The sequence below is a fragment of the Octopus bimaculoides genome, chromosome 19, assembly GCF_046866305.1.
Source record: "Octopus bimaculoides isolate indiv1 chromosome 19, ASM4686630v1, whole genome shotgun sequence".
NCBI classification, from domain to species: domain Eukaryota; kingdom Metazoa; phylum Mollusca; class Cephalopoda; order Octopoda; family Octopodidae; genus Octopus; species Octopus bimaculoides.
Genome location: NC_142946.1, coordinates 51070450 through 51095449, shown reverse-complemented (window position 1 = coordinate 51095449; position 25000 = coordinate 51070450). Strand labels below are relative to the sequence as shown.

General features: G+C 34.3%; 1 protein-coding gene across 9 annotated transcripts in view; it reads left to right on the top strand.

Annotated features, from left to right (window-relative positions):
* The window catches only part of LOC106882031 (uncharacterized), a 368620-nt gene that overhangs the window by 327058 nt on the left and 16562 nt on the right, over positions 1 to 25000 (top strand). The gene's annotated exons all lie outside the window — the stretch shown is intronic.

Sequence of the window (25000 nt, the reverse complement as noted above, 5' to 3'; positions counted from 1 at the left end):
AGGTGTCATTCCTTTGGACGTTAGTCAGTGTAGTTCCAGAAAATACGATAGAAAGTATTTTGATTGTTGTTGTTGGTTATATATTTCTTAATATCAGATGTTCACCAATCACGGTAAAGCAGTTGTATTTTACTCACCTTTGTTTTTATGTAAATCAAATTGATTGATTGGTTGATTGATTGATTGGTTGATTGATTGCTTTCTGAATGTGAATATATATATTTGTATTTGTGCGCGTTTCGGTGTATTTATGTGCCTGTATATGTGTGTATATGTGCATATACTTGTGCTTGTAAATATGTATGTATATAAGTACATAAGTGTGCATATAAATGAATACAAATATATGTGCATATATATGCATACTCATTTGGGCAGTAGTCAATACAGGCAGCAGGGGTTATATACTCTGCTTTTGTTCGTGGAATAACTAGGCCTAGGGCGGTGTATCTGGGTTGTCAACTATCAGGGTATTGAAATGTATTAAAAGAGTGAAATTCTGGTGGCAACATTAAGATATCTTATTCTTATTGATGAATACGGATTTGTGAAGTATACGTAGTCTCTCGTGGGAACAGAGTGGCAATTGTGAGCTCCAGGTGAATAAAGAGAATCCCTCTCAACAATATTCCATTTGACTTTGGGAAAATCATTTCGATGTTCACGTAGTCTCCAGATGAAGCGGGGAAGTTTGGTAAAGTTTTCTTAATCCTTGAACTCGAAAGAGGGCGTGTGTTGTGTATAGCTTTCCTTAAAATCATTGCCTATCATGCCCGTGTAGTCTCCTTCCGGGTGTTGGATGGATGACTCTATAGACTACAGTGTTTGACAGATAGTATCCTTTCAGTGGACAGTCAATAGGATTTCGATAGTTACAAGTTGGGTGTAGGTTGAAGTCCGTATATGTGTGCGTTTACACTTATTGGAGCGTGCGATATTTAAAGCTATTTTGTTAGATCAAGATTACGGCCCTTGACATTGTATGGATTGAAGAGTTTATTACACCTACTGGCTGTAAGGAAATGTTCTTCAGGTAGTGTTGGAAACTCCTAGCTATGTTAGATAAAGCTTTTATGTTGCATGGAGGATTGAATCAAATTATATTTCTCTTTCTGACTCTCCAAGGGTTCTGTAAATCCACTTCTTGCTTATGCTTCATTATACTATGATGTTAATGATTCTACCAGCTGGTAATTAAAATACATGCTGATGACATTGCTACATAAGTTCATATATTTCCGTCCCAATGGTAAATTCATCCTTGTTTCTCACACCTTTACTACGTAACATAGGAAAATATATCAGAGGTTTAATAATTTCCCCTTAGCAATATCACAGAATATTCAGCTGTTTATGTACAGGTACTTTCTGGTGCAATTTATCCATTCATTGGAAAACAGCTGTCTTCTCGTCGGCACCAACCACAACACACGGAAAATATTATGATGATAATAATAATAATAATAATAATAATAATAATAATAATAATAATAATAATAATAATAATAATAATAATAACAACAACAACAACAACAGTAATAATAATAATAATAATCTTTTCTGGAAAAGGCACAAGGTCTGAAATTTGATGGCAGGGGGATAATCGATTACATCACTTCTAGTGTTTCACTGGTACTTAATTTATCGACTCCGAATGGATGAAAGGCAAAGTCGACATTGACAGAATTTGAACTCAGAACGTAGCGATGGACGAAATGCCGTTAAGTATTTTGCCCGGCGTGCTAACTATTCTCACAGCTTACCAAATAATAAATTGCATATATATTTTTTTTTTTTCCCTAAATATATATAATTTAATATATATAAGGGCATTACTATACAATAATGCCTCACACTTAGAGGGACATTTTTACCGGTAAAAATGTTCTTATTTTGGTAGTTTTGACTTCTGGAGTCCCTCTAAGCGTGAGGCATTATTGTATTGTAATGCCCTTATATATATAAATTACATATATATATATATATATATATATATATATATATATATATATATATATATATATATATATATATATATGTATATATGAACTATATAAAAAATAACAATAAAATTTGTCAACGCTTCCAAAATTATGCTGAAGTTGACGTTTATACGTAAAATTTAGGTATTTATATTTTCTATGATTTTTGTTCGTGTCTTTTTTCATTTTATTTTTGTGTTGGAGATCTTCGTCTAATGGAAAATATCTGTAAGAAAGGAATGGTAATCACAAAAACTTTACCAACGATAATGTAAAGTCAAAGCATGCTTCTATCTAAAATCACATCACAATTTTTCCCACAAATGGATTAGGTTAAAAATTTTAAAAAAAGCAATATAAAAAAATATAGGAATGTAAATTATGACACACATTCTAACAAATTTTCTGTGTCTTTCATGGCATATTTTTTCGGTTCTTGTTCTTGTAGAAACATTTTCTCCTTGTATTCTCCGCCAATAATATCGTCAATCATTTTCATTTTCTTGTTCTACTACTTCCTGCCTTTATTGGCTTTATTCAAAACCATTTTTCTATACCAATCCACCACTGTCATATGTATCCTCCTCTTTTCTCTTTCTCTTCTTTACCTTTTTTTTTTTTTTTTGTATTTTCTTCGTTTTTCTTCTATACTTTCTTCTTCTCCCTTTCTGTAACCGATCATTTTGTTTTCTCAATCGTTTTTCATGTTTAATTCTTTTCATTGTCGTCATCGTCCCCCTCCCCCTCCTCCTCCTCCTCCTCCTCCTTCTTCTTCTTCTTCTTCTTTATCTTTTTATTCTTTGTCGTTTACTTCATTGTTTTCTACTCCTGCTTCTACTTCTTCACACATACATACATGATCCTTCGTATGCGTACACGCATTAATGCAGATATATGCATATGAATGTGTGCGCACTTGTCATTGCATAAATATAAATATAAATGCATACATATTTTCAGAACAAAGATAGTTTGCAATACAGCTCCATACAATTTTGAGAACTATAAATATGTATATATATATATATACTTACTTGGAAAAGGATGCGCGGCGTTCGATCATATAATAACATAAATAATGTATAAATATATGCATATATCCATACATATATGTACATACCTACATTTATATGCATACATACATGCATATATGGGTACAGGATATCAAAAAGACGTTAAACACAATGAGAAACGAAAACAGAAAACGAACTTTTTTCGAATATATATATATATATATATATATATATATATATATATATATATATATATATATATATATATAAATATGTCTACGTATGTATGTCCGTATGTGTGTTTGTCTGTGTATGTGTGTATGTGCGTGTTTGTACCACTCTGTGCCTGTTTGCTGTGCCACACGGGCACGTGTGTGTGCTCTCTGAGCATTTGCATTTCTCTCTGAGTGACTAGAGTGCAAACGCAACTTAAACGAATTTTATCTCTTTCTAATCCCTGCAACAATCCATTCTCTGTGTTCTTTAGCACCATAGAAACGTAGTTATCCATGTTTTCTCGTCATGACCTCTTGCACGCTGCTACAAATTCAATTAAGAAGGAGTCGATTTTATGACACTTTTCACCAACAGAAATTAATAATTAGCAATGTTCACCGACTTTAAAGCGATTAGAAATCAATACCTTCCATAATTTTATCCGCCGCCATATCGTTGCCATTTTAATTTTTTTTTCTTTACTATTTCATTTTTCTTTCTTCTTCATCCTCTTGTGTTTGTACTAGAATCGGGAGGTGTTTAGAAATATGTTCTAATATTGAATTTTTTTTTTTACAATTTTCATGAATATATTTTTTATAGGCTCCAAAATCATATTTCCAAAAGAATAGGAATTCGATTGTAAGAAGCCTTTTTTTTAAGGTCTCTAGCAATGAAAGCACAATATAATTGACTTCAATCAGCGCTTATTACAAAAATGTGGCAGTAAAAGCTTACCATTTTTATATGCTACAATATATACTAAATGTTGATTTATTTTATCGTAAGCACAAACTTTATGTTTTTATTTCGAGAATATTAAATATTTGTTACATACCGTTTTAAATTTATTCCCCAGGTAAGGACAGTAAATCTAACAAGCTAATAATCGCGACTAGATTGTGGCCCCGGATTACGGTGTTCTCACCATTTTATCAACAACATACTCAAATAAGCAATATTTTCTATTTGATATCTATTTAATGGCGGCGAGCTGGACCCTAAAGTTTGCCAGGGAAATGCTGAGAGGAATTTCGTCAGTTTTTACGTTCTGAGTTTAAATTCCACCGAGGTAAACTTTGCCTTTCATCCCTACGGGGTCGATAAAATAAGTACCAGTTAAGTACTGGGTCGATGTAATCGACTTAACCCTCCCACGAATTTGCTGGCTTTGTGCCAAAATTTTAAGCTGACATGTAATTCCTATTCATCTTCTCCTCCTGAATTTACACGAGTTAAATGAAATTATTTACGAAGAAGAGTTATGCAGGCGCGAGGAGCTACGATTATTCTCTACAGCGTTCAACCTCTTTATTTAAAGCAGAAGACTAAATTTACTGAATAGTAATCTGGGAACTAGGAGACTGAACGTTACAATGTACAACGGTCTAATTACTTCAAAATATAGCAATAATGAGGGGTAAAAATTATCTTAATAATCTTAATTTTGTGGAATAAAGAATTCAGAAGAGTATAAATTTCACAAGTAATTCATGATTTAATTCTACTCAACAGATGTTACATTGGTATAAAGCATTATTATTTATATAATTACGTAATTAAGCATCATAATTAATTAATTTAAACCTGTGTTACCCAAGTCTTCTGGTGTAAGGTGAGGCAGAGAGGGCGGACGTTTTTGAAAAATTCACAAAATCATTAATTTTAGCTGCAGACAAATTCTATTGCTATCAATGTGGTTGTAGTGAATTAGCGTTTGTCAAAATCAAGTGTGGAAAGCAATATCCATCATGTAGTGTCCGTTTTCAGTAATGCACTTCTGAAGGCGTTCCAGGGTCCGTGCCGTTCGTGGCGCCCCAATCGGTCTCCTATTCATTAGTGTACCTCGTTTACGAAGTACATTCACCCAACATAAGATTGCGTTACGGGGGTGCACAGCTTGAAGTGACGCCGAAACTCACGCTGAGCTGCTGTGACAGATTCATTATTCTTCGCGTCGTAGGCAAACACGCGATGCTCTATTATCCACAGCGCCATGGCTTCACCTGAAATGAAACAAAAAATGCTAAGACACCACGGACCGAATGACACCTGTCGGACATATGTCCTTTCCCCTAGGATTGAGTAATAGCCATTTCAAAAACGTCCGTCTTCTCTGTACCACCCTGTAGTTCTAACCAGCTGTATTTAGTTCTACCATCTGTATTTAGTATGCAGAATGTCCCTAACACGGACTTTCCCCTAATCAGCTTGTCTATATGCTTTTATATGTGTGTGTGTGTGTGTGTGTGTGTGTGTGTGTGTGTGTGTGTGTGTGTGTGTGTAAGATTTGAGGTTCTAAGTGTAGAAAATTTGTAAGCTTCAAGCAGGCCGTGGAAGATAGAGAAAACAAAACAAGTGGACAGTCTATGGTCAAGAACAATAATTACATAACATGATTACATTATCTATTGGATTCCATTTTTTATTTTAAACAAGTCAGCGCGTAGTTTCAGGAATATTTGACTGCTATTTCTTGCTGGTTGTATAAATGTTTACAGGCCTTCTCAACGGCTTTTATAACTCAGCTTCCACGTAGATGCGATTTAAATTCTACGCTATTTAGTTATGAAGTATTTGTCATTTGTTCCTCATTTAACTTAAGTGGTAAGCTCTGCTTTCGTGTGTTAACTATTTAACTGTAATGGCAGCGTTTAAACATTTGAATTTCTTTTCTTTTGCTCTTTTATTTTGATATTTTCTCCTTATTTTAATATTTCTTCGCTTTCTTCTTTTTCGTTTTCGTTTTCCTATTTCCTTTTTTTTTTTTTTTTTTTTCTAAATTTAACCAATTAACATGGAACAATTTCTTTAAAGCATATAATCCCTTTCTGAAATTTAGTAACGAAAATTCTGAACCTCCTATCTCCTCACTAGCATTTTACATTCTTTATCTGTATATCTTTCTGATTTTCTCCCCCTTTTATCTTTTCACTATCTATCTATCTATCTATCTATCTATCTATCTATCTATCTATCTATCTCCGTTTCTATTTTAATTCAGTATTTCACGTCATCTTTAATCAGCAGAGATTTCGCCATTTTGTTTGCGTTTCTTATCAATATTCTTTGCTTTTTCCTTCTTTTTCTATCTTGTTTTTTTTTCCTTAATCTTTCCATATTTTCTGAAGGGTTTCGTAATATTTGCCATATATATCTTTTTTTCTTTTAGTCCTTTGATGTATTTTAAATATTTATTTCATTATTTTCCTTCGCCGAACTCTCTCCTTTCCCCCCTCTCTATCTCTCTCGCTCTCTCTCTCTCTCTCTCTCTCTCTCTCTCTCTCTCTCTCTCTCTCTCTCTCTCTCTCTCTCTCTCCGCTATACTCGCTTAATTTTAAATTTTTCTCTTCTACGCGTTTCATTTTCTCTCTCGTCTTCTCCATCTATTTCTTCTTCATCTTCTGTTTCTTCTCCTCTTTCCCCTTACCCTCATCCACCCCGACTTTTTAACATTGCTCTTTTTGTTTTTACCTTCGCCTTCTTCATTAACTTCCCCTTTTCTTTAATTCTTTCGAAGCCTTATTTTCTCTTCTTGTTGTTGTTGTTGATGTTGTTTCTTCATCTCCCCCCCCCCATTCCCATCACCAATTCCTTCTAGTTCTACAGAAAATGATTGATGACTGCACCAAATCAGTTCCGCTCATTGAACAGCGGAAAACTAGTCAAATTCTTTGAGTGAATTCCATTGACACGACATGAAAGAAAATTAGTGTTCATTGCAATATTATTATATCGTAACTGTTGCCGCTTCTCGAAACACACACACACACTCAAACAAGTAAATACACACACACACACACATATTTTTTGGTTACTCTACAGCCCCATATACTATCGTAAATTTCATATTTTTGTTGTTGTTGTAGCTCCTCTTTTTCTTTTTCATCTTCTTCTTCGATGTTCTTGTGTCAGTTTTTGGTGTTTCTTTTGTTGCTGTTGTTATTATTATTATTATTATTATTATTATTATTATTATTATTATTATTATTATCATCATCATTATTGTTGTTGTTGTTGTTGTTGTTGTTGTTCGTGTTGTTTCTGTAGAAGTTCATAATGTTTCTGTTGTAGCTGAGGCTTTTGTTCTTCCTGTTGTCGTTGTTGGTTTTGTAGTTGTTATTGTTCTTCATATTTACTGTTATTTTGTTGCCATTGTCCACATTATCGCCCTTTATTATTATCATTATTATTATTATTATTGTTGTTGTTGTTGTTGTTGCTGTTGTTGTTGTTGTTACCGTTGTTGATTTCGTGAACAATGTTGTTGACATTATTGTTGTTAATGCTCTTCATGGCATTGTTATCTTTATATTATTGCGATTGTTTATGTTGTTATCATGTTTATCCTCTTGTTATTAAGTTACGTTTATATTCTCATTGTCTTAATATTGTTATCTTGTTCACGATATTGTTATGTTTATAGTGTTGTTTTGTTTGTATTGTTGTTATTATAGTTATTGTGTTCATACTGTCCTTGTCACTGTTGCTCTTGTCGTTCTTGTTGTTCTAGATTTTATTTCCTCTGATATTCTAACATGTATTATAGCTGATGTTTCAATAGTCGTCCCTTCCTTCCTATTTCTCTTTCTTGATGCGATTTTTATTCAGTCAACTCTAAGAAAAACCAATGTCTAGAGGTATTCCAACCATAACCTTCCCGTTTTTTCAAACACAGTTCATCTAATATTTTATTTCGTACGTCAGTCATACGTCGTCACATAATTCATCTCGTATAATACCAGAGAATGATTTCAGCACAGAATAATTGTTGATGAAGGGAAATAACCCAGAAATTGCGATACACGGATATTGTTTTGAGCTGAGTGGGGGTGCTAGATTCCCTTGTTCGAAAATATGAGGACACAGATCGTGTCGTATAGCCAGCTGGAGACGATGTCTCCTGAGGCTAAATTACAGCAACATTCGTCCTAAAGCAGGACTGCCAAGTTATGTTGGCAAAGACCTATAATCGTTCTCGTTGTTGATGTTATTGTTGTTATTGCTATCGTAGTTTAAGTGCAGGTCATCGAAGGTCGAACAGATCTACCTAAAGAGGCGTTCCATCCACGACCATCATGTCTGTTATATGTATCTAGAACCCCCCACTGTACATAAGAGGCAGTTCAATTTCTCAAGTAATTGAATGACTCATCTTCGATACCGACGGAAGATCCATGTCTATTTACATTTTATTTTTACCTGTTGTAACATTTATGATAATATATAATCATCATCATCCTCTTTACTCGTTATTATTATTACAATTACTATTATTATTACAATTACTATTATTATTATTATTATTATTATTATTGCTGCTGCTGTCGTTGCTGCTGTTGCTGCAATTGTAATAGTGCTGCGGTTACTGAGATTACTGATTTGTGTACCTGCTGTTGTTGTTGTTGTTGTTGTTGATGTTGTTGTTCCTGCTGTAATCACACAAACTTATTCAATTATATTTCCTTCTGCTAACTCATTCATTCCTAATTTCCGTTATTTCTCCACATCTTTTTTTTTTTTTCACTCTTTTTTCGCTTTTGTTTTTGTTTTTCCGAAAACAGCTTTTTTTTCTTTGTTTCTTTCTCTTTCTTACTTTCTTTTCTTTCCTTTTCTTTGCTTTTTTTTCTTTGTTTCTTCCTCCTGATTATTTCATCTCAGTCTTGTATGATTTTTCTAATTTTCTACCTTAGAATATTATGTGTACGTGTTTGTGTGTTTGTATGTTCGTGTATGCACGTTTCAGTATGAGTGTGTGTATGTCTGTGGTTGTGTGTGTGTGTGTGCTTGCCTATGCATTTATGCGTGTGTATGTGTACGTGTGCACATGTGTACATATGCGTGTGCTTGCGTTTGTGTACGACTGATCTAACGTGTGAGTGTATTTCTTGTTTATTATCGTGCGTACAGGTTGAAGTAAGTACCTCATCGTGTTTCACGTCTACGTATGTTTACGTAGCCTTTCCTTCAGGGCCTTTTGCAGCATATCTGATATTTTGTTATGCACCCTCACCTCCACCCCATATATATATATATATATATATATATATATATATATATATATATATATATATATATATATATGTATGTATGTATGTATGTATATACTTAATAGATAGAGAAAGAGAGGGCTATATCTATGTATTTATGCATATATATACATATGTACATACACGTACTTATATTATATATATATATATATATATATATATATATATATATACATATATAGATATGCATATATATGTATGATATATGTATGTATTTATGTATATATACCTAATATATATATATGTATATACATGTGTACATATATATATATGTGTGTGTGTATGTACTTATATATATATGTATATATATATACACGCACTTACACACACACACACACACACACACACACACACACACATTCACTCACACACATACACTCGCACACACACACACACACAAAGATTTGTTTAAATTTGTTTGCTTTCCATAATGAAAAGCTCAGTAAAAAAATATACCTCGTTGTGTTCCGCCGCCACTATCACCACTCTCAGAATATCCTAAATCTACCACCCCCCCCACCCCGCCCCATCATTACATTCTTCACCAACGAACTAACCAACCAATCAAACAACCCGGCATCATTTCCACTCCAACACAACATTTTTTTCCCTCTATTCTCTGTTTGTCACTGTCGATTCCATGCTCTTCAAAACTTACCACCCCAAACAAGCATTACAATAATGACCATCACCACCAACGTAAAAACCCTTTACACAATCGTTGTCCTCCATCTTATTCATCGTTCCTGTTTTTTTTTCCTTTTTCCTTTTCTCTTTTTTGGCCTCGATATCTTTCTTCTTCTTCTTCTTCTTCTTCTTCTTCTTCTTCCTCTTCATCTCCACTTTTTTTCTTTTTCATTTCCTTTTCCTTTTCATTCCTTTTCTTTTTTCTTTCTACTTCTTCTCTTCCTTCTTTTCCCTTTCCTGTTCCTTTTACTTTTCTTTTTGTTTCTGCTGGCTTCCCCTTTTCCAAATCTATTAAACCATTCCATTGTAACTGCCAATCTTTCTTCAATGTCAATCAGCCTACTTAAATCCTAACATCGCACTTTTCAAAAATACACACGCATCCCTACACACACATACACACACACATACACACACACCCACATACATACGTACCCAAGCGCGCACATACTCATATGTGCACACGTAAACCTACAACCTCCAGACCTACCCCTCTTTCCCTCCTTTATATCGCACGCTGTCTCCCTCCATCTCTCTCCCTCTCACTGCGCCTCTCTCTCTCTCTCTGACTCACTTTGTCTCTCCCATTTTTTTCCTCTTGTGTCCTTTTCAATTTCTCTTCACCATTTTATCATTAACACTTTTTTTCCCCCTTCACAGTTTCCTCACTTCTCACAATTCAAAAATATCTCTCACTAATTCTTTCTCACTCTCTCCAATTTTACTCCTTTCTTTCATCCTTTCCCTCTCACTCTCTCTATCTATCTGTCTTTCTATCTATTTCTCTCTCTTCCTTCTTCCTTATTCAATTCTCCGTTTGTAACAACAGATGCTTCATCAAATATTTTTACACTTTTCAATCTCTTTATCCATAACTCCATTCCGGTTGCGTTTTTTTCTTTAATTCATGAATTATTTTTTTTATCTATTATTTTATTTTTATTCTCAGTTTTATTTTCATTTCGGCATTTTGACTTTTAAAATGAAAAAGAAAAAAAAAGCAACATAGAACGAAACTGTATAAAAATAAAAATATTTTAACAATTTTCAATCTTCTTCACTTCAAACATCACAATTAAAAAAATTAAAAGCCAGGACGTTGTTAAACACATATACATATATAAATATATGTATGTATGTATATATATATATATATATATATATATATATATATATATATATATATATATATATATATATATATATATATATATATATATATATATATATATGTATGTATGTATTTATGTAAATATATCTATATGTATGTATGAGTATAAATATATATATATATATATATATTACCATATATATATATATATATATATATACATATATATATATATATATATATATATATATATATATATATATATATATATATATATATATATATATATATATATATATATATTACCATATATATATATATATATATATATATATATATATACAAACATATATATATATGCACCTACTAATATAGATGCAAACATACTCACACGAACAATAACAATTGAAAACCTGTTAGTAAAACTAAACGTTCATTATCTTAAGATGAGATAAACAACGGGTTTAAATGAGAAAAAAAGAACCTGTTAAAGTTATTGTTTGTATAAGTACAATCATGATAAGTGGTAGAGAAGGAACTACTTTCTAACACTGTAGAATGTCAAATAATGGTTCTTTTCAGTTCTAACCATTTTGCACTATATATTTACTTGAAATCCTCTCTGCGTCTATCTTAGACTATATAACAGTTAAATGATGGTGTTCCGTTTAAATGATTTTAAGCTTTTGACACAAGGTTAGCATTTTTGGAGGAAGGGATAAGTCTATTACGTTGACACCGGTACCCAACTGATGCCTACTTTATCGACACCCGAAAGGATGAAACACAATGAATTCGGCGGAATTTCAGTTCAGAATGTAAAGCATTTTGCCCCGGGTGCTAATTATTTATTTCTTTATTGCCCCACAGGGGCTAAACATAGAGAGAACAAACAAGGACAGGCAAAGGGATTAACACGATTACTACTCATTTTTGCCAGCTGAGTGGACTGGACCAACGTGAAATAAAGTGTCTTGTTCAAGGACCCAACGCGTCACCGGAAATTGAACTCACGACCTTAAGACCGTGAGCCGAATGCCCTAACCACTAAGCCACGCGCGTTCATATATATATATATATATATATATATATATATATATATATATATATATATATATATATATATATATATATATATATATATATATATACATATGTATGTATGTATATATATATATATATATATATATATATATATATATATATATATATATATATATATATATATATACATACATATGTATGTATGTATATATATATATATATATATATATATATATATATATATATATATATATATATATAATACAACTTTAAAAAAGAGATAATATAATCATGGAAGATAAAGATATGCAGATGATGATGATGACTGTGACGACGATTACAATGACAAAGACGACATTGATGATGATGATGATGCAAAATTTTCAAAGCTTTCTATCTTCGTCGACGAGCAACTGACTAGCGGTTTGGCACGCTAAGACTACTGACCATCGCAGCTGGTCACAGCCAGCAAGAGAAAACAGGGGGGAAAAAAAATTGTGTTTCGTGCCATCCGTAGTTTGACATCTCATTTGCATATGTTATATAATTGCGTGAGCACCATGTTGGGTTTTAGTATTCTAATGAAGACATTGACACGATACTGAAGTTTAGCATCAACATTCATCTTTGATGAACTCTTCAACTCGCAGAAGAAATCTGTTTCCCACCCCCATCCTCTCTCTCCGCCTCTCCCCACTTTCTCTTTCTCTTTCTGCTTTATGTCTGTGCTTGTGTCTGTGTGCGTGTGTATTTGTGAACGTTCTTCTGTGTGGTTATGTATACCCATACGTATGTGTATTTATGTATGCTGTGTATGTTAGTGGATGTGTGTGTGTGTATGTGTGTGTGCGTACATGTGTGTGTATGAGCTTGTTTGTGAACGTTTTATGTGCAGATATTTATAACATGTATACGTAGTTTTATGTATTTTGTGTTACTTTGTGTGTGTGTGTGTGTGTGTGTGTGAGCTTGTTTTGTTGTAATGTATTTCCATGGTTTTGTATTCATGTATGTATTGGCATGTTAGTATATCCGTGCGTGTTTGTGCGTAAGCGCATCTAAGAGCTTATTGTCGGTAGAATACCGACAATAAGTCGTGAACGCTTTTTATGCTGTGTATTTGATGGCCAGTGCATGAGTGTGATTTCGACCACGTATTTATAAATCGGAGACGTTGCTAGTGTGTTTTCTGGGAACGTGTAGCAATTGCAGAATGGAAGATACAAGTTTGCCATAGAGATCATTAATTCCACTTAAACATTTATCAGAAATATCATTTCTATTACAGGCTCTGGGACAGAAATTCTGGGGGAGGTGGATAGTCGGTTACATTGATCCCAGTGCTCAACTGTTACTTATTTCATCGACCCCGATAGGATAAAAGATAAAGTCGACCTCGCAGGAATTCGAACTCAGAGCACAAAGATGAACAAAATGCCGCTGAGCATTTCCTCCGGCGTGCTAACGGTTCTGCCATTTCGCCGCCTTTTCTGTAACATTTCTGTAACATTTCGCCGCCTTTTGTGGATTGCATCGATGCGTAGTTAATTAGAAGGTACGTGGCCAAGTAGTTAGGCAGTTGAACTCACGATTGCACGATGATGATTGTGGCTTTGATTCGTGGACCAGGTGGTGCGCTGTGTTCTTGAGCAAACCACTTAATTTCATGTTTGCTCCAGGCCTCTCAGTCGTAAGTGAGTAACTCTGCAACGAGCTGGTGTCCCATTCAGAAGAGCTGTCTTGGTTTCAGTCACGTGTACAGCCATAATGTCCTAGAACTCGGGACATTAATGTTCAATAGTTATTGATGATCATAATGATGATGGTGGTGGTAGTGGTGGTGGGAAGGTGATGATGATGATTAGGAGAAGGGAGTAATGATAATGATGAGAAACATGATGACGGTGATGATGATGATGACGATGGTAAGGAGGAGGAGTAGTTTCAAACGATTTTTATTAATAATCGATAAAGTCACAGAGTGACTCAAGGACCTAGAGTTTTGTGCATTTGATAACTGAAAATGCACGAAACTCTGTAACTTCTGCTGATAAACAAACGTAGACACAAAATAAGGAAAGTCGATGGAAAACATTTAAAAAAAGAGAGAGAGAGGATAGGTGAAAGAAAACGCCAACAAGAGAGTGAACGCTACACGAAGCAGAGAAAGTGAGAGAGGGCAGTGAGAAACGGGGATACAATGATGGTTTACTCAAAACGAAGAATGAAAAAAGACAGACAAACGGTCAAGTTTTATATATTAATTACAAATATAACTTGTATCATTTCTCTTGATTTCAAGTACAGCCGACATAGCGTGTGATCAACAACTAACGAATTCGACAACGCCATAATCTTTCTCTGTTAGTAATTGCGTTTATATCAATGTGATATATTCTAGATCTCCTTTGAAAGATACTTACAGAATGAGCATATTTAAGTACTATATAGACAAAGAACACAAAAAGAGTGTCAAAGCATTGTTGACAGATATGACAGATTTTATAGAAGCTAGCTTAAATAAAATATATTTGTGTGACATTGGTTTATAGGAACTGTGCTACTTGCGTGCGTACTAATATCGTTGTATGTTTTGTCTCTTAAATATATGCGATAGTGTAGTGTGTGTGTGTGCGTGCGTGTGTGTGTAGGTACAGGCGTATCTGTGTGGTAAGAAATTTGCTTCTTAACCATATGGTTCCGGGTTCGGTCTTACTGCATGGCAACTTGAGCAAGTGTCTTCTATTATAGTCTCCGTCCAACCAAAGCCTTTTGAGTGGATTTGATAGACAGAAACTGAAAGAAGTCCGTCTTGTGTGTGTGTGTGTGTGTGTGTTTGTTTCTGTTTCTGTCACTTCTCATCAGTTGACAACCATTGTTGGTGTGCTTACGTCCCTACCTCAGAGTTTTGGCAAAAGAAAACGTTAGAATACGTATGATACTTTAAAAAATAAACGCTGCGGTCGATTCCTTCGTCTATAATTCTTGAAGTGTGTGTGTGTGTGTGTGTGTGTGTGTGTGTGTGTGTGTGTGTGTGTGTGTGTGTGTAGGCTGAGTGACGCCAACAAGAGAACAGAACTAAAAAGATTTTTGTTAATAATCGACAAAAGTCACAGAGTAACTCAAGGACCTAGAGTTTTGTGCATTTGATAATTGAAGATACACGAAACTGTAAATTCTGTCGATTATTAATGAAAAAACGTAGACAGCAGGCAAACAGACGGATAGACAGACAGACAGACAGACAGACAGACAGACAGACAGACAGACAGACAGACAGACAGACAGACAGATAGATAGATAGACAGATAGACAGATAGACAGATAGATAGATAGATAGATAGATAGATAGATAGATAGATAGATAGATAGATAGATAGATAGATATGTATGTAATTGTGTATGAGTTTATGTAGTTGTGGGTTTACATGCGTTCCTCTTTGTTTTGTTAGTTCTTTTTTCGTTTTGCAAATATGGAAATATATATATTATTGTCTTGAGATCTCAGTTAATTAACTTTCGTTTTCGAAAGGTACTGGTACCCACTGTTCTGTTGAATTGAAAACACGCCATCTAGTGGAATGTGTCGACAGGAGTTAATCGTTAATTCAGTTCATTTTCACACACAAATATGCATTTCTACATCCGTAGACACACAGGTGTATATATATATATATATATATATATATATATAACGTACATGTATGTATACGTTTATACAAACTACAACCAAATGAAATGTGAATAGATATGTATGTGTGCACGTATGTGTGTGTATACATATGTATGCTTATATACACACACATACTTACATGCCTAATTACATACATGCATGTATGCATACATAAATTACATACCTATAGCAAAACAAAATATATGTGAGATTTTATGGAAAATATGATTTCTACGCTCTTCTGCCATAAGCACTACTGCTCAGTAGCTCTTCTTCTTCTTCTTCTTCTTATTATTATTATTATTATTATTATTATTATTATTATTATTATCATTATTATTATTATTATTCTTGTTCCTCTTCTTTTTTTCTCTTTCCTCTTCTTCTTCTTCCTCTTCTTCTTCTTCTTCTTCTTCTCCTTCCCCTCCTTCTTTCCATTCTCTACTATGCATATACATGTTTCTTTAAGCCACATATATACTTTTACTCACGCACTTCGGTTTTAAGGACTAGGGCTACGCAAGTGTCCGTGAGATTATGGCTGTGAAGGACGAGATTTAGAAGCAATAACCTCAACCCCCATCACACACACACACACACACACACACACACACACGCAAGCACACACATTCACGCGCACACACGCTTCACCTGGATGAGCTGGAAATTCAAGGAATGCCATTTCCTTGCGTGTCGCCATTTCCGTCACTGCTCTCATTCTTCTGACACTTATTTTATTGATCCCCGAAGAATGAAAGCCAAAGTCTACCTCGGCGGAATTTGAACTCACAACGTAAAGACGGACGAAAGTTCGCTAAGCATTTTTAGCCTGGCGTGCTGACGATTCTTCCAGAATGCTGTCTTTGTGCAGTAATTAAATATGGCAAGAGATTTTGTCCGACGGTGTAACAAATAACATCGAAATGAAAATTGTCAGACTCAACACCAGCATGATATTGCCAAACAACAAGACTGTTATTAAGAACAACAATAACAACAACAACAACGACGATGACGATAATTTCTTAAGCAACAAAGCAACAACGTCAATAACAACATTATCGACAACAACAACAACAACAGTATCAATAACAGCCACATCAATAACAACAACAACAACAAATCAAACAAGCTATTTTGGAAGTCCAGCCTTTTCCCCCATTTTCTAATCAATCTTGATTAAAAGATTATTTGGGAATAAAATACCATTATCGTCATCATCACCATCGTCAGTCATCATCAACATCATTGTCGTCTTATAATGCACCATCATTATCCTCCTCCTCCTCATCCTCATCATCATCATCATCATCATCATCATCATTCCTTCTTCTTCTTCTTCTTCTTCTTCTTCTTCTTCTTCTTCTTCTTCTTCTTCTTCTTCTTCTTCTTCTTCTTGTCGTCGTCATCGTCGCCGTCACCGTCATTGTCGTTGATATCCTGTTCACTTGCAGCCAGACTTTTTCCTTTAATTATCACTCGCATCGTTGCTATTGTCGCCATTTTTGTCATCACCATCATCATCATCATAAGTTTGTCATCATCATCATCATCATCATCATCATCATCATCATCATCATCATCATCATAAGTTTGTCATCATCTTCATCATATTCCAGAAACAACATTCATATTCTTCGAAGCTACAATTCCTCAACGTTATCATCACCACCATCATCATCATCCTCATCATCATCATCATCATCGTCTTCACCATCATCATCATCCTTATCATCACCATCCTTATCATCACCATCCTTATCATCATCATCGTCTTCACCATCCTCATCATCATCATCGTCTTCACCATCATCATCATCCTTATCATCACCATCCTCATCATCATCATCGTCTTCACCATCCTCATCATCATCATCGTCTTCATCATCCTCATCATCGTTATCTTCTTCACCATCATCATTCACGTCATATCATCATCATCATCATCATCATCATCATCAGCTCTTTCTTCTTCTTCTTCTTCGTCGTCGTCGTCGTCGTTGTCATTGTCGCTGTCATCATCGTTGTCATCAACGTCATTGTCACTGATATCCTGTTCACTTACAGTCAATCTTTTGTCTTTAATTATCGGCCCCGTCGTCGTCATTGTCATCATCGTCATCATCGTCATCACCATCGTCGTCATCATCGTCATCACCATCGTCGTCATCATGTTGTCATAATCTTCATCATATTCGAGAAACCGCCTTCATATTCTTCGACATACTTAAGCTACAGTTCATCAACTTTATTACCATCAGCATCATCATCATCATCATCATCACCCACATCATCATCATCATCATCACCACTAATCATTACTACGAACAATACAACCGTGGTCACCTTAGTTACCAACAACACCATCATAAGCTTCGTCACCAACAACAATTTCATCATCAGCCACACTCCATTATCATCATCATTAACTCTTCATCGCCGTCGTCATCATCATGAGCATCATCATCATCATCATCATCATCATAGTATCGTTACTCTAGTACTTTTGCTCCAAAATATTTTCAAGCTCTACCTGTCAACATGGTCCCCTTTGACTTCGCCCTCATATTCCATATTGATTTTTTTTTAATATTTTTTTCAACTTTCACTTTCTGTTTTGTTTTGTTTTTGTTTTTGTTTTAAATTCTTTTTGCACTTATTCTTCAAATTTTTTCATTCCTTATTTGCCCTTCAATTTTTCTTCATTTATGTCGTTTTTTCTTCTTTCGCATTTCTATCGTATATAATTCCTTACCCAACACCGGCTATTTTACATCATTTTAACCCTCATATCATAATCTCATTATAATTTTCATTATTATTATTATTGTTATTATTATTATTATTATCTCCTCTTCTTCTTCTTCTTTTTCCTCTTCAATATTTCTTTTTCAAACCTTCCTCTTTTCATTTCTTCTCTTCCTCAGCTTCGATTTCTTCGATCTTCTCTCTCTCTCTCTCTCTCTCTCTCTTTCACTCTCCTTCTCCCTCCCCCCTCTCTCTCTCTTTCTCTACTTTTCCTTCTCCCTTCATTTCTTAATTCTTCTCCAAATTCTTCAAACGTTATTTTCGTCCGTTCCTCCCACCACCACCACCATTTTTCCTTCACTTCAGTTGTTATTATATCCTTATCGTCTTCTTCACTATTACCTAGATTACACTTCATCTCTTTCTCTCTTTCTCTCTCTCTCTCTCTCTCTCTCTCTTATTCTTATTCCTTTCTTCTTCTTTGATCAAGCATTGTTCTTTATTTGATACTTCAACCATTTTCTTCAATTTCTCTATGCTTCCCTGAATTTTGAAATTTTATTTAATAGCTTATTTTCCTTCTCTTCTTCTTTTTTCTTCGTCCGATACTACTCCTACTACTACAACTACGGCAGGTGCTTCTTTCTTTTCTTTTTCTTCCTTCTCAACTTTCTTGCTTATTGTTGTTGCTTTTTTTATGATCATTTGTGTCTTCTTAATTTCTTTGATCTTTCTTAAATTTTCGGTTCTCCTTCGATTGTCCATTTAATGTCTTTTATTCTACATAAACTAGGTCTTCTTCTTTGTCTACTTCTAATTGCTATTATTTGTTACGGCTCTTTACGCTGTGGGTTCAAACTCTGCTGAAGGCGACTTTGTCTCTCTTCCTTCAATGGTAGATAAAATAAGGGCTAGTTGAGCGTTGGGGGTGGATGTAATCGACTCGCCCTCCTCCCTCAAAATTTCAGGCCTTGTTCTAATAGTAGAAAGTAACACGCCGAACCGATAAGTTATGGGGACGCAAACACACCAACATCGGCTGTCAGACGACGGTGGGGGGGGGGGGGGACAAACACAGGCACACAGACATATATATATATATATATATATATATATATATATATATATATATATATATATATATATATACGACGGAATTTTTTCAGTTTCCATCTACCAAATCCACTCGTAAGGAATTGGTCGGCCCTAGGCTATAGTAGAAGACATTTGTCCATGGAACCACGCAGTAGGACGGAACCCGGAACCATGTGGTTGGTAAGCAAGCTACATACCACACAGCCACTCCTATTATTATTATTTTTATTATCATTGTTATTATTATTATTATTATTATTATTATTATTATTATTATTATTATTATTATTATTATTATTATTATTATTAAGGTGGTGAGCTGGCAGAATCGTTAAAGTGCCGGAGAAAATGCTTAGCGCTCCGGCTTTACGTTCTGATTCCAAATTTCGCCGAAGTCGAATTTGCATTTTGGAGTCGAAAAAATAAGTACCATCTAAATATAGTGGGGTCCCTGTGATCGACTTCCACTCCTTGCAACAACCATATGTTCTAGTATGTTGACAATATTCAATAATCCACACACATGTATGAATGTATATTATGTGTGTGTGTGTGTGTGTGTGTGTGTATTATATCTTTGTTTTTGTTTCATTTTACTTGCTTCAATCACTTGACTGCAGCCATGCTGGGACATACGTATTCTTATATATCTATATACACACACATATACGCATACCAATATATAAATGTAGATATATATTCTTGCATATTTGTGTGCTTGTGTATTCATGTGTGTGGGTGTACATACAGCGGATTGGGTATAGCTCACTAGACGTTAAAACGTCTTGAATTTTAGTTCTAAATTTCACGTTTCCGCTTGTGCAAAGGATTCTATTATGCCGAATAGAGTAATTAATAAAATAATTAATATATACATGTATATATACATGCATATGTAAGTATATATGTATGTATGTATGTATGTATGTATTTGCGTGAGTCTGTATACCCTATTACTTCTTTTAATATACCTCATCCTTATTTAAGTATATACCACCATCAGTTTCTTTGCCTTAATCTATATAGCCATTATTACAATGAAAGCCACTACCACTACCGCGACCACTACTAATCGATATTGTTCTAGTATGATCAATACATACGTCACCAGACTGACTGGATTGGAATTATAAAACCACAATATCTTAAATGTTAATTATATTTAATGAAATGGCTGTTGAAATTGTCTGTTTCCTTGCAGACACTGTCACACATGTATACACACATATTTACATAGGCACACATATATATTGTATGTGTGTGTCTGTCTGTGCGCATATGTGTCTGTATGAATATGTATACACGAAAGAGATTTTCTTAAATTAAAAATTATTAATTATATCGAAAAACCATTTATAAAATGTAGATTAACACAGACTTGATGGAAGGAAGTTGTTGTATCAAGCGCTTTTCGTTGTTTACAGCTTTTCAAACATGTTTCAAAAGGTAATCCGCATTGTAGTAATTATTTTCATTAGTAGTTTTCGCTTTTACCGATTTAGTTTCTAATCGAAAATGTTTATAAAACACTCTTCCTTTGATTTCATTATTCGTCATTTACCTTGTTTATTTTGAAAAAGAGAAAGAAACGTATTGACTTCTCCATTCGCACACATATCTTGATGCTCACCGAATAGAACATCTATGTTTATCAATATAGACTCAGTTCATTTATTTTATTCATGCTTATCAAATATAATTCTCACTGCATTGTGGACATGTAAAACGCTAAATGAGATCTTTGGTTTTGCAACTCATTTTTGCCACCATGAATAATTTGATAAAAGTTAATTTATAATTATTGTATATATACCATATTTCCTGATATTCCTCGTGCTAGTAAAAATGTATTAATATTATTGCAGAAATTGCAGTGATATATTCATTTAGAACAATTTGCTATAAATTCTTAAGTTAATGAATACACAAGTGATTAACACAAAAATAGACTTACTCTGCTAACAAAAAGCTTACTTGAAAAACCTCTCATTAAAATATTAGTTTCAAATTTTGGCACAAGTTCAACAAGTTTGAAGGAGGGGATAAGTCGATTACGTTGACCCAAGTACTCAATTATTTTATTGAACCCCGAAAGGATGAACGGTAAAGTTGACATTAGTGGAATTTGAACACAGAACATAAAGATGGACGAAATGTCACTAAACATTTTACCCGGCGTAATAACGACTGTCAGCTGGTCACCTTCCCTCACAGGAAACTATCCATTAGAATAATTATTAATTTCAAATTTTGGCACAAGGCCAGCAATTTTGAGAGAGGAGTTTAAGTAAATTACATCGACTCCAGTGCTCAACTGGTACTTATTTTATCGACCCCGAAACGGACGAAAAGCAAAGTCGACTTCGGTGGAATTTTAAAACAGCGTAAAGACGGACGAAATGCCGTTAAGCATTTTGTCCGGCGTGCTAACGATTCAGGCCAGCTCGCCGTTTTTCCTCTCATAAAATATTCATTAGAATAAGAACTAAACATTTCCCAGGTTGTAGGAGAAGACACTTGCCGAAGGACTGAACACGAAACCACTCGTTTGCAAACAAGCTTCTTAACCGCATACTCATACCTACGCATAATACCTTATTCTTTCCTTTTATAAAACGGTAGGGGGCATTTAAGAGAAATTTGTATGTTATTTATAACAGGATGAGAACAACCCCGTAATGGATTCCCCGTTGGCTCGTTTACTTCCATTAGCATGTATTGGTGAATGATATATGCGGTGCCCTTTTACACTATGACTTAAGTCAATGCTAGGAAATCGTTATATTTCCAAATTCTGTGAGGTGCAGCGAAGAAAAAAAAACTGGGTAAATTATTGAATTTCTCAGTTGTGCTACCGTGATTTATCATCACGTGTCATGGATGTTGACACGGTGGCGTTTTATCTGATTTGGCAAAGTCACTTAATGACGTTTGTCGTACAAACCTATACACGAATCTTCTCTTTCTCTCTCTCCCTCTCTCCACTCCTTTTCTCTCCCCCCCCCCCCTCTCTATCTCTCTCTCTCTCTCTCTCTCTCTCTCTCTCTCTCTCTCTCTCTCTCTCTCTCACTCTATATTTGATAAAAAAAAATCAATGAGAAGTTTGAAAAAGAAAAAATAAACAATAACACAACAAATAAATAATAAAACAAGCAAATAAACAAAAGAGAAAACGATTTGTATTAGAAATCTTTATTTAGTAGTACAGAACCGCCATCTACGCAATCTAAGTTAAGCCATCTTACTAACAGATAATAACAAACAAACAAAAAAGCACAAACAAACAAATATTGAAAAATAAATCAACTATTATATTTTCAATAAACAAATGAAAATATAAATCATGGTTTAAATATATATCAATTTATTCTTTTTAAATACAAACCGTTAAATAGCAATAGATTTGGCCACCATTTTTGTTTCCATATCCCTATCGTATAGCCATTTTCTATTGTACTTTTCTCTCTCCATTTCACTGTGTTTCCATTAATTTTCGCTAAGTTGCTGTGAAAAATGAACAAAAAAATAGTATTTGAAAATAATTATAATCAGTTTATATTTTCAAAAGAAAAAATTAATTCAACAATATTTATTTAAGTTTACGAATAATTCTCTTGCGTAAATCGGATTTTTATTTCTTTCTTTCTTTATTTAATATTTTGGTTGTTTCTTTTGTGAGTAGAGACCGAATTTTTCAATTTTCAATCTGTCTTTTGTTTGTTCTTTTTTAAGTGAAAATATATTTTTATTATTTTCGCTTCATTCTGAATCATTCTATGAATATTATATGCGTGTGTCTATATAAATATGTATGTGCGTATGTGTGTGTGTGTGCGTGTGCATATCCATATGTATATGCGTACACACGTATACATATATACACTCACATCCACACACACATACATACACATATGCATGCATTACGGTAAAATAGTCTGGAATATTAAACACTGGTTCTGTTTAGTGGTTCCACTGCAGCGGTTGACAAGTTACATACGCACAAACACAAAGAAACATACATATATACTTACACACACACATATATACATACATACATACATACATACATACATACATACATATGTATATATATATATATATATATATATATATATATATATATATATATATATATATATATATATACATACATATAGACGTATACATAAATATATATATATAGGGGAGTATTGTAGTTCGCTTGAAGCATTGTATATTGTTTGTAAAGAATAAAAAGTTTTGAATGGTACAACAATGCACTATAATACAAAAAATGGACTATATACCTGTTGTAGTTTAGTTATCCATAGTCCGATGATATTTCGGAATACAATTCATTCTTAGAATATCTGAAGAAGGAATTGTATTCCGAAACATCATCGGACTATGGATAACTAAATTACAACAGGTATATAGTCTATTTTTTGTTTTATAGTGCATTGTTGTACCATTCAAAACTTTTTATTCTTTCAAGGAAATAGAATAATTAGAAGATGAGGAAATAGTAGAAAAAGCCGAGAAAAAGAGCATCCAATGCAGTGAACGCCTGGTCCGGAAAAGACAGGGGCAAGGGAAATGGCCTGTAGCCACAGACAGACAGACAGACAGATATGCATATTCGTAGCTGTATGTGCTAGTGTTCGTCCACACTCTTGAATACGGAATACGAAAAATTATGTGTAGACAACGAAGTGAACATGGTGTACCAAAATATATTTATGATGCTGAACATCCAAATTTCGTCACACATATTTTCGCATCCCCAATTGCTATATGCGTGTGTGTGTGTCTGCGTGTGTGTGTGTGTGTGTGTGTGTGTGTGTGTGTGTGTGTGTGTGTGTGTGTGTGTCTGTCTGTCTGTCTGTCTGTCTGTCTGCCTGTGCGTGAGTTTCAGTTTGCTCGGGCTTTTCTGCCTTGTACTCTCGTTTCATTTCTCTTTTACTTGCTTTCTCTCTCTCATTCTCTCTCTTTTTCTTTCTGTCTCTCTCTCACTCCTTCGTTCTCTCTCTTGTCATCTCTGTCTCCTCTCTCTCTCTCGCCCTTCTTTCTCTCGCTCTCTCGCTCCTTCTCTCTCTCTCTCTCTCTCTCTCTTTTCAAACCTTCCTCTTTTCATTTCTTCTCTTCCTCAGCTTCGATTTCTTCGATCTTCTCTCTCTCTCTCTCTCTCTCTCTCTCCTTCTCCCTCCCCCCTCTCTCTCTCTCACTCTCTCTCTCTCTCTCTCACACATTCTCTTTCAATACTGTCATCAGTTCTTCTACCTCTCTCTATAATTGCCCGTATCGGAATACACTCTCGTTTCTCTCAACATTTCATTTGTTGAACACTTATTTTTCTTTCTCCTTCCGAAGACTCTCAATATTTTTCTTGCACTCTCTCTCTC